The sequence below is a fragment of the Hypanus sabinus genome, chromosome 29, assembly GCF_030144855.1.
Source record: "Hypanus sabinus isolate sHypSab1 chromosome 29, sHypSab1.hap1, whole genome shotgun sequence".
NCBI classification, from domain to species: domain Eukaryota; kingdom Metazoa; phylum Chordata; class Chondrichthyes; order Myliobatiformes; family Dasyatidae; genus Hypanus; species Hypanus sabinus.
Window position 1 is genome coordinate 361,059 of NC_082734.1, and position 12,005 is coordinate 373,063.

The 12,005-nt window shown below is 41.4% G+C and overlaps 1 non-coding gene across 1 annotated transcript; it reads right to left on the reverse strand.

Moving 5' to 3' along the window:
- Positions 1-5,824: 5,824 nt before the first annotated feature.
- Positions 5,825-5,907, reverse strand: trnal-cag (transfer RNA leucine (anticodon CAG)). Its single transcript has one exon. It is a non-coding gene; the product is annotated as a tRNA-Leu (tRNA).
- Positions 5,908-12,005: the final 6,098 nt, after the last annotated feature.

Below are 12,005 nucleotides of genomic sequence, written 5' to 3' on the forward strand. Positions count from 1 at the left end.
ATGTTGGGCGGAAGCAGAGTCTTTGCTTGCTTCCTCTGGAATAATCCCAAAAATTGCTGTAAATGGATTAGGTTGAACATCCATATCTATAACTTTAGATAATATTCCAAACACATCCCTCCAAAAATTATTTAAACTGACACATGACCAAAACATATGAGTTAACGTCACCATTTCTGTGCTACATCTGTCACAAAAAGGGTTTATACTTGGAAAAATATGCGCCAATTTATCTTTGGACATATGGGCCCTGTTATGAGTGATGAACAGACCTGATGGACAATGGGGTACAGAGTTAACCATCCCCCCCTGAGAATCACAAACTATTACTGTTGCTATGCTGACCATGAGAAAAAGAGATGAAAAACAGTCAAGAACATCTGCGACAGATAAGAGAGAAAGGGAGATTGCTGATTTATTGTATTGTGACTCCTTTTGAATTATTTACTGTTTCGCTGCAAGGACAATAGTTTGCTCATAAACATTCCCCAGTGGACTGTAGGAGTGGCCTGATTTGATGGACGCAGTCATTCAGAATTGATAGATAGCTGAGTTCCTGTTGGTAGGGATAAAAGACAGGTCTGGAGAGACACCCTCCGGACACACCAGTGGACACTGATTGAGTGTTGGAACCCACAAGAAAGGTGGGGGCTTCGGAGACTGAACCAGGAGGTCGGTCAGTAAGGCTATCAGTGTAAAAGCAGGGCCGGTGGGGACTTGTGTGTGTGTGTGTGTCCACTCAATGCCAGATTGATGAGTCCACCACAGAAGAACAGTCTAGCAGAAGGACGGAAAGGTCATAGCTGGATGACCACAATGGTACGAAGGAATAAGAAAAAAATAATTCAAGGTTTGCCTGACTGCAGCTGTTACATCTCGCTCGCTCTCTCTCTCTCTCTCTCCCCCCAACGATTACAATTCAACAAGCATAACTACCTCAGCACTCATGAACTGAACTGAACTTTATATTCTATGACAATTCATTTACCCCTAGACATCGATAGAGCTTGTTTATTATTGCTTATTATTATTCCTACACTTTTAGGTTTATTACTGCTACCTTGTGTTCTATGTATAATTTCATTATTGATATGGTTTTGCTTATTTTTATTAATAAACACCTTTAAATATAGTACCACCAGACTCCAATGGATTCTTCTTTCTCTGCTGGTCAGACACCCAATTACGGGGTACGTAACAGCCCTATGTACTATCTTAAATTGAATTAAGATATGGCGTGTACAAATAGATGAATTATTGACTAAGTAATAAATTTTACTCCATTGATTATCTGATTATCTCCATTGATTATAACCATATAACCATATAACAATCACAGCACGGAAACAGGCCATCTCGGCCCTCCTAGTCCGTGCCAAACTCTTAATCTCACCTAGTCTCACCTACCCGCACTCAGTCCATAACCCTCCACCCCTTTCCTGTCCATATACCTATCCAATTTTACCTTAAATGACACAACTGAACTGGCCTCTACTACTTCTACAGGAAGCTCATTCCACACAGCTATCACTCTCTGAGTAAAGAAATACCCCCTTGTGTTTCCCTTAAACTTCTGCCCCTTAACTCTCAAATCACATCCTCTCGTTTGAATCTCCCCTACTCTCAATGGAAACAGCCTATTCATGTCAACTCTATCTATCCCTCTCAAAATTTTAAATACCTTGATCAAATCCCCCCTCAACCTTCTATGCTCCAATGAATAGAGACCTAACTTGTTCAACCTTTCTCTGTAACTTAAGTGCTGAAACCCAGGTAACATCCTAGTAAATCTTCTCTGCACTCTCTCTAATTTATTGATATCTTTCCTATAATTCGGTGACCAGAATTGTACACAATATTCCAAATTTGGCCTTACCAATGCCTTGTACAATTTTAACATTACATGCCAACTTCTGTACTCAATGCTTTGATTTATAAAGGCCAGCATTCCAAAAGCCTTCTTCACCACCCTATCTACATGAGAATCCACCTTCAGGGAACTATGCACTGTTATTCCTAGATCTCTCTGTTCCTCTGCATTCCTCAATGCCCTACCATTTACCCTGCATGTTCTATTTGGATTTTTACTGCCAAAATGTAGAACCTCACACTTCTCAGCATTAAACTCCATCTGCCAACGTTCAGCCTATTCTTCTAACCGGCATAAATCTCCCTGCAAGCTTTGAAAACTCACCTCATTATCCACAACACCTCCTACCTTAGTATCATCAGCAAACTTACTAATCCAATTTATCACCCCATCATCCAGATCATTTATGTATATTACAAACAACATTGGGCCCAAAACAGATCCCTGAGGCACCCCGCTAGTCACCGGCCTCCATCCTGATAAACAATTATCCACCACTACTCTCTGGCATCTCCCATCTCGCCACTGTTGAATCCATTTTATTACTCCAGCATTAATACCTAACGACTGAACCTTCTTAACTAACCTTCCATGTGGAACTTTGTCAAAGGCTTTGCTGAAGTCCATATAGACTACATCCACTGCCTTACCCTCGTCAACATACCTCGTAACTTCTTCAAAAAATTCAATAAGGTTTGTCAAACATGACCTTCCACGCACAAATCCATGCTGGCTACTCCTAATCAGATCCTGTCTATCCAGATAATTATTAATACTATCTCTAAGAATACTTTCCATTAATTTACCCACCACTGATGTCAAACTGACAGGTCTATAATTGCTAGGCTTACTTCTAGAACCGTTTTTAAACAATGGAACCACATGAGCAATATGCCAATCCTCCGGCACAATCCCCATTTCTAATGACATCTTAAAGATCTCCGTCAGAGCTCCTGCTATTTCTACACAAACTTCCCTCAAGGTCCTGGGGAATATCCTGTCAGGACCCAGAGATGTTGAAGTTCTACTATAAACGATAGCTATCAATGGTTTTTGAAAAGGTTTAAACTGAAAAATAACATAAGCCAAATTCTGTAAGACTCTGTATTAGTTAACTTTCCCCTTTGGTGAAAATTCCTAGAAGGATGGGGGTGTTACGAAGGATGAACAACTCTGATGGGCAGAAGGATGCAGAGTTGCCCATGTTTCCCCCCTCCCTTTTGGAGAATCGCAACCGTTACTATTTCGATGCTGCTAACGAGAGAGTAAGAGAGACAAAAGAAAACATGCCAGGACATCTGTTACTGATAACAGCCTGAGAAAGTTATGTTTATCCACCATGTTATGACTCCCGAAAGACTTATGGCTGTGGAGAGGGCTGTTTATGTGGTACCATCCTGCTCATTAAAATCCCTCAGTGGACAGCCAGAGTGGGCTGGTTTGATGGACTAAGCCCTTCAAAACTGATTGACACCTGAGACCCCGTGAGTAGGGATAAAAGTGAGGTCTGGGGAGACACCCCTCAGACGCACCAGGAGACACACTAGTGAGCATCAGAAACCCACGAGAGAGTGTGGGGCATCGGAGACCGAACGAAGGATCGGTCAATTTTAACTCACAGTGTTTATAGCGAGGCCGGTGGGGGCTTGTGTGTGTGTGTCCACCCTTGTCTGGGTGATGAGTCCACCACAGAACGGTCTAGCTAAAGGACAGAGGGGTCATACTTGAATGGCCACAACAACACATCAATGGATCAAGATCGTAAAGGAAGGTTTGCAAGACAATAGCCGTCACTGTTTGATCTCCCTCTCTCTCTCTCTCTCTCTCTCCAACAATTACAACACATGGACCAACAACTACCTCAGCCTACATGAACTGAACTGAACTTTATACTTTCCCATGATAATTCCTTATCCCCTGGACAACGATAGAACTTGTTTATCATTGATTATTATTATACCCACACTTTTAGGTTTAGTATTGCTAATGTGTATTATCTGTATATTTGCATGGATATTGATTTGTATATTTTACTAATAAACACTGTTGAAAATCGTACTACCAGACTCCAATGGATACTTCTGTCTTTGCTGGTAAGACACTCAGTTACGGGGTACGTAACACTAACAAGAAAACATAACTGCAAAGCTCTGGTTATTTAGAACTGAGGTATGTAAAACTTTCTTCACAATGAATCCGTGCAAGTTTCGGCTCAGGCCTGAATGAATCATTGGAACGATTGGCAGTTGGATGTTAGATCAACAAAATGGGCTAGGTATATGGCAGATGAAATGAATGAATATCGGGAACTCAGTTCGATCTCGCATTTCGCTCTATTACCCCCATCGGCCTGTTCCGTTACGTAACTTTCTAAATCTCCTTCTCTTTTACTGTTGTTGTTTTTCTGTGTTCAGACTCTCAGAATTATTCTACTTTCCCAACTGGCCAAATCGCCACTCTTCCCACTGAATTGTCGTTGCATTCAACTTTATTCGTCAAGTTTTGTTCTCTATTTGGGGAAAATATTGGCATGGAAATAGGCGAAGAACGATAACCCTGCGCGCTTTCGAAACGCTGCAGGAGAAGATTGTTAAAGATGATAGGACGAATAAAAAACGGTCAATTCCGGCGTATAAGCCGAAAATTTGGCCCTAAATTTTGGTCCTAAAATTAGGGGGTCGGCTTATACAGAGGGTGCCAACTTTGGAAAAACGAATACACGGAAGACAGTTTGTATTTATTGGCTGATTTTCAGTCAAATTGGTTCCATTGTCGACGCATGAATTCTTTGGTTGCTTTAAACTCACATCCAGTGGCTGGAGCACGGACATCAGACCACCGGGGATGACTGCAATGTCCGTATTTTCAGCTTTCAGTGCTGCTTTTGTCTTACCTGACAAGTGCGCTTTGAACATGTCCCAGACAAGTAGCGACTTTTCCTTCCTGACACCTTCGGGACGTTGACGCCACACCTCTTTAACTCACGTCAAGCAACCCGCTTCGTCCATCCAGCAGCGTTCTTGAACGTAAACACCCCGCGGGAATTTTCTGAACAATCTTTGTTTTTTGTCTCAACACAAGATCACGTTTATTCATAAATCGGGTGCACCAACTTCGCGTAGCTTTGAAATTTTCGCTGACCTCAGGGTATTTTTCGTCCCATTTCAACGCTTGAACTCGAATCATTTCTCTGGTAACAACGTATCCGGACGATCGCTGGTGATTCACTCACTCCAAAACTTTTTCTTCCAGTTCTGGCCACTGGCATGTTTTCCCGCGGTTTGCACATTTCGTCTTTGGCACTTCCCTCAGCGTGTCCTCTGCCTTTCTCCACTCTCACTTGTTTCTCATTTACACTAAACTTATTAGCAGCTGCAGAATTATTCGTTCCTTTAGCAAAATAAACAACATTCAGCTTGAAGCCAGCATCGTATCGCATTCATTTTAATCTTTTGTACATGGTGGTCGCAAACTCAATACTGACCCCGCCACCCTGTGTTATGTTTTAACGAGATTACGATGGGCTCTAAATGGTTTCACGGGGGTTACATTTCAGATGATTCTTTTCCATCGGAAACCTAATCCAAAATTTCTCTCCCTGATTTATAATGTGTAGGTCTGTTTTCTTAGCAGGTGCTGGTTCACAAAATTTCTAGGGTCCGGATCTGGCAAAGCTGAGTACCGGCGTGTGAGATCTTGTGATCTTTTCTGGTTAAATCAAAAACTCTACTAAAGGGGTCGGCTTATACAAAGGTAACATGAAAAAGTCACTTATTTAACCCTGAAAATGGGGGTGGGGGTCGGCTTATACTCCGGAATATACAGTAAATGACACTTGTTCTGTGGAAGGACAGGGTTGTTCAATTTCAGATGCAAAATACAGTGAAGCAAAATTGACTGTCAATCGAAGAAACATAGGAAAAAGGACATAATAATTTAAAACACTGAACTGTCTGTCAGGAGTGGGATTCGAACCCACGCCTCCATTAGAGACTGCGACCTGAACGCAGCGCCTTGGACCGCTCGGCCACCCTGACAACCACGTAGAAAGTTCTGGTAAACTTCATTACCAGACCCAATGTAGATAATAAGGTACATTTTGTCGCTGGGATCGGAGAATATAAAATCTTCCATTTCATCTTGCTGATATCATTAAGAATTACGCGTTTAATTCAATAAAAGACCGACAAGTAGAGAACAGAACGGGCCAGGTGAGAGCAGATTGGATTAATTTGACATCCCGATTGCGTGACAGAGTAAATGTCCTATTCATGGTGCGGTACTGTGCTGCTGCTTTAACAGAGGATGTCCCGAAACCTAGTTTTATAAACAGATAGGTGAACGCAATTTCAATTAGCTCACGCCGATCATATTGCTCACAGGTTCGGAGCGGGTGCTGGCAATCAACAAGTCACCAAAACAATGTCCTCACATACCGAATTGAGTCCGGCTATTGCCGTCACTGTCAAAGTGCAAAATTGCCTCCAGAATCTGAGTAATGGCACCAGAAACTACAGAAAATATGAATCACGCACAGATTACCTTTGAGTTTCTGGAGGAAGGAGAACTTGAGCTAAAGATGCTCTCTCCTGTTTTACAGCAATACATATTATCCATTAGTTTGTCTATGTTGTGCCAAGGCCGAAAGGTCACAAGATATAACAAGCTACCAGCTGATGTCATGGATATAGGTCAAGAGCATTGATGTCTATAAATGGGTCAAGGCTGTTCCGTCTGAGGTGCGTCTGTGGTGAACTACGTGTGCCTGTCTGGACAGGCCCCCTGCTGACTGCTCCTGTGGCTCCTCCCACAGGCCCCAGTCTCCAGGACGTAGTATGATGGTTCCTTCTTCCAGTCAATAAAAGCCGATATCTCGCCTTGCGTCTCAGAGTGAGTTATTGATGGAGCATCACCGCTAAAAGGTGATAATAATAATAATAATCATAACTAAAAGGCGCCTGCGGACATTATCGCGAGGCTGGAATTCAACGCAGCGTAAAAAAAGTTGACGTAACGTGAATGATTTTCTTTGTTGTTAGGTATTGCATTATATCCTGCAATTAATACAAAAAATCAAAACTACGTGATCTTTGAATTTTCGTTCTATTAAATTTTATCTAGGACCAATCAGGACTGAGTGTGGAAAAGTGCGTAGAAGTGGAGGAGGTAGTGGAGGTACTTAATGAATATTTTGCTTCAGTATCCATCAGTGAAAAGGACTTTGGCAATTGTAGGGAAGACTTACAGCGGACTGAAACGCTCTAGTGTATAAACATTAAGAAAGAAGATGTGCTGGAGCTTTTGAAAGGTATTAAATTAGATAAGTCGCCGAGACCGGACGAGATATACCCCAGCGAGGAGGGAGATTGCTGAGCCTCTGGCGATGACCTTTGCATCAAAAGGGATGGGAAAAGTACCAGGAGATTGGAAGGTTGCAAACGTTATTCTCTTGTTCAAGAAAGGAAGTAGAGATAACTCATGAAATTATAGACCAGTAACTCTTACTTGGTGGTGGACAAATTGTTGGGGAAGATCCTGTGAGGCAGGATTTATGAGTATTTGGAGAGACATAACTTGATTAGGGATAGTCAGCTCCCCATATGAATCTGATTCAGAAAGTAACAAGGCATAGGATCCAAGGAGCTTGTTTTGTGGATTCAGAATTGACTTGACTACAGAAGGCAAAGGTTCATATTCTGTAGATGGTTCTTATACTGCAAGCAGGTCGGTGAATACTGGTGGTATGCAGGGATCTGTTCTGGGACACCTTCTCTTTGTAATTTTTATAAATGACCTGGATGAGGAACTAAGCAGGTGGTTTAGTAAGTTTGTTGATGACACAAAAGTTAGGGGTGTTGTGGATAGGTTGTCAATAGAACACTGATGGGATGCAGAATTGGGCTAAGAAGTGGCAGATGGAGTTCAACTCAGATAAGTGTGAAGTGATTCATTTCGGTAGGTCAAATTTCAAGACAGAATATAATATCAACGGCAAGATTTGGCAGTGTGGAGGATCAGTGAGATCTTGGGGTGTCAATAGGACACTCAAAGCTTCTATGCGGGTTGACAATGTTAAGAAGGCATATGGTGTGATGGCCTTCATCAACTGTAGGATTGAGTTCAAGAGCTGTGAGGTAATGTTACAGATACAGTATATAAAACCTTAGTTAGATCCTACTTGGAGTACTGTGTTCAGTTCTGGTCACCTAACTACAGGAAGGAGATGGATAATATAGGGAGAGTGCAGAGGAGATTTACAAGGATGTTGCTCAGATTGAAGGGCATGCCTTAGAAGAATAGGTTGTTTCAACGTGACCTTTTCTCCTTGAAACAATGGAGGCTGCAAGGCAACCTGATAGAGATGTATAAGATGATGAGAGGCATTGATCGTGTGAATAGCCAGAGGCTTTTTCTCAGGGCTGAAGTGGCTAACAGGAGGGGGCATAGTTTTAAGATGCTTGGAAGTAGACACAAGGGGGATGTCAGATGTAAGTTTTTCACACAGAGTGTGGTGGGTGTGTGGAATGCTCTGCCAGTGACACTGATGCAGGCGGATACAATAGGGTCTTTTAAGAGATTCTTAGTTTGGTACATGGAGCTAAAAAAAATAGAGGGCCATATGGTAGGGAAATTCCAGGCAGCTTCTAGAGTGAGTTACATGGTCGGCACAACAGTGTGGGCCGAAGGGCCTGTAGTGTGCTGTAGATCTATGTTTCTATGGTTTCTATGTTTCTGATATAATGTAATAATCAAGTGCCATGCAGTTTTCAAGATGTGGAAAAAATTTGTACTCAAAACAATGGATGGCCAGTGCTGCTGAAAGAAACATACATACATACATATATAACGTCACTGTATGATCTTACCCCAGGATAATGTGAATATTTAATGTCACTATATGATGTTATCCCAGGGTAATATGGATATCTAATGTCACTACATGATGTTATCCCAGGAAAATGTAGATACGAGCAGGCCTCAGGATGTGTATATTAAATACCTGAATAAACAACAAAGAAATCAGTCTTTATTAAATATATACTGAACAATTTATTTGAAAATGCCACGATGGGTTCCAGAGACATCATCGTCCAGAATGGCAGTTTAAGTCAATAGCTCCTCCGGAAAAACGCATATTTTGCCCCACTGATCCATCAAATATAAGATCTTTTGAAAATATCTGAATTGATAAGGGGGGCAAGAATGGGAAAAAAGAACGAAGATAAATAAAAGCATCACTGCGGAACCTATGGACCAGAGGGGTGCAGCTAGCTGCTCTCCTACCTGAACACGTGGTGGCGAGGTTGACGATGGGCCTTGTTCAGGTGAAGTGACAAATATGATTAAAATTCTGGAAGAGATATGGGGATTCCAAAAAGATATAAAACAGCAACTAAATGATATCAAGTCAGAGCTCGCCAACGTCAATCAAAAAATACCGGTGGCAGAGACATGAATTGAGAAGGTGGAAGATCACGTGCAAAACGTGGAACGGATACTAAGTAAGATGATAAAAAATATTAAATCAACAAGAAAGTAAACTGATTGATCAGGAGGGAAGATCACAACAGAAAAATATCAGGATACACAATGTTCTCAAAGGAGAGGAGAGTTTATCTATGATGGAGTTTGTACAAAAGTTGCTGCAGGATGCGCTGGAGATTCCTTCGACTATGGAGCTTGAAATTGAGAGGGCACATCATGTGCTCGCCCTACGGCCTACTAGAGACAGAGGAGATAAGCCACGCTCAATGATAATTAGATTCCTTCGATACAATACCAAGGTGGAGAGTCTACAAAGGGCCTGGGGAAAGAACAGGGTGTTTTTCGATGGGAAATTAATATATTTTGATCAAGATTACCCCCCCCCCCTCCCGACAGTCCTGCAGAGACGTAAAGAATACTCTGAAGTAAAGCGAATATTAAAGCAAGGAAAGATTAGATTCCAAACCCCGTACCCTGCTAAACTTAGAGTGTTTTACGAAGATGGGATGAAATTATATCAGACAGTGGAAGAGGCGACTACAAACATGAAGGCCAGAGGGTTGCCCATCAGCGGGATCAAACTGAGGGAAAGCCTGGCTGAGCAGTTATCCCGCTCTGCTTGGGAAAAAGTGAGAGAATCGAGAAAGCAGGGGACGGGAGGAAGGCAAGAGAAATATATCAGGAAGAGACTGTGAGTTTTCCGAAGACAGTCCTCACCCCCTCCAGAAGAGCCATAAGGTTTGGCTAACATTAGAAGTGTTGAGAAGCTAAATGAAAGCAAAAATAGACGGTGATATACCTATCTCAAGAAATACTTATTTTAATGTGGATTTTATATTTCTCAATTATTCTTTTTTATTCATTCACTCACTCCTTTCCCCCACCTAAATGAGAATATGTGTGTGTGTGGGAGGAATACACAGGGAAATACTTCTGTGTAATGGATATAGATTTGTTTACTTACTTTTATGGGTACTGCAATGGGGGCCCTCAACTCACAGGTAGGAGGGGCTATCCCCCACAGCTAGACGATTCCTCTAGCTCAGGGTCACCTACTAGAGACCTCAGCCTTGGAATCACACCTTTGTTCCCTTTTTTTTATTATTCGCGTTGCTTGGTTCCTATTTGTTCAGGGAGTAGATTGATTCAGTTTTATTCTGCTAATTTCAATATGTTGACAGATAAATACACATGGCTAAGGACAAAGTAAAATTCATATTTTAATGTCAATGGTCTATTAAATCCAATCAAGCATAGTAGAATTCTATCCAAAATGAAAAAAGAACAAGCCTATGTAGTATATTTACAGGAAACTCACTTTGATAATGAGCATGGAAAACGAAAGAGAATGGGCTTCACTAATTTGTTTTTCTCCTCATATAAATCAGGACATAGGAGAGGAGTTGCTATTCTTATCTCAAGCAAGCTAAATATTGAAAAAGTATTCGAAATGGGAGATAAGGAGGGCAGATATATTCTGGTAAGGGGGAGTATAGATGGAAATTCATTAACTCTATTGAATATATATGCACCCCCAGGAGGCGATATTAGTTTCTTTCAGATAATTACTAATATTATGGTAATGGAAACAGAAGGTCTCCTGATACGTGGGGGAGACTTAAATTTACAATTACAACAAAAGTTAGAATCTTCCAATAGAAAAACCAATGAAACAAAATCCTTACATATGAAAATTAATACACTTTTTGAGGATGCTGGTTTAATTGATATATGGAGGGACCTTTTCCCCAAAAGAAGGGATTACACTCATTATTCTGCCCCGCATTCTGTACATACAAGAATAGACCATTTCATAACATTTGGAAAAGACAAAGACAAAATAAACACCTGTGGAATCAGGACAATAGATGTAAGTGACCATGCACCTACCGGTGTATATTTATCTGTTGGTTTTGACCTACAACCAAAGAATACTATCTGGAAACTAAATTCAAGACTACTCAATAATACGTACTTTAAGTAACAAATTAAAAAAGAAATTGGTCTTTACTTAGAGTTCAATGATAATGGAGAGTTGTCACCTCCCATTCTATGTGATACTCTGAAGGCTGTTTTAAGAGGGAAAATTATAGTGAAATCTTCACTTAGTGATACTTGTGTATCCGCCTCCACTACAGGCACAGGCAGTGCATTCCACCCACCAACCACTCTCTGAGTAAAAAACCTTCTTCTAATATCCTCCTTGAACTTCCCTCCCCTTACCTTAAAGCCCTGTCCTCTTGTACTGAGCAGTGGTGCCCTGGGGAAGAACAACTGGCTGTCCACTCCGTCTTTTCCTCTTAACATCTTGTACACCTCTATCATGTCTCCTCTCATCCTCCTTCTCTCCAAACAGTAAAGCCCTAGCTCGCTTAATCTTTAATCATAATGCATACTCTCTAAACCAGGCAGCATCCTGGTAAATCTCCTCTGTAACCTTTCCAATGTTTCCACATCCTTCCTGTAGTGAGGCGACCAGAACAGGACACAGTACTCCAAGTGTGGCTGAACCAGAGTTTTATAAACCCCGTGACTTTTCAACTCTAACTCTCGACTTATGAAAGCTAACAGTCCATAAGCTTTCTTAACTACCCTATCTATCTGTGAGGCAACTTTCAGGGATCTGTGGACATGTACCCCCAGATCCCTC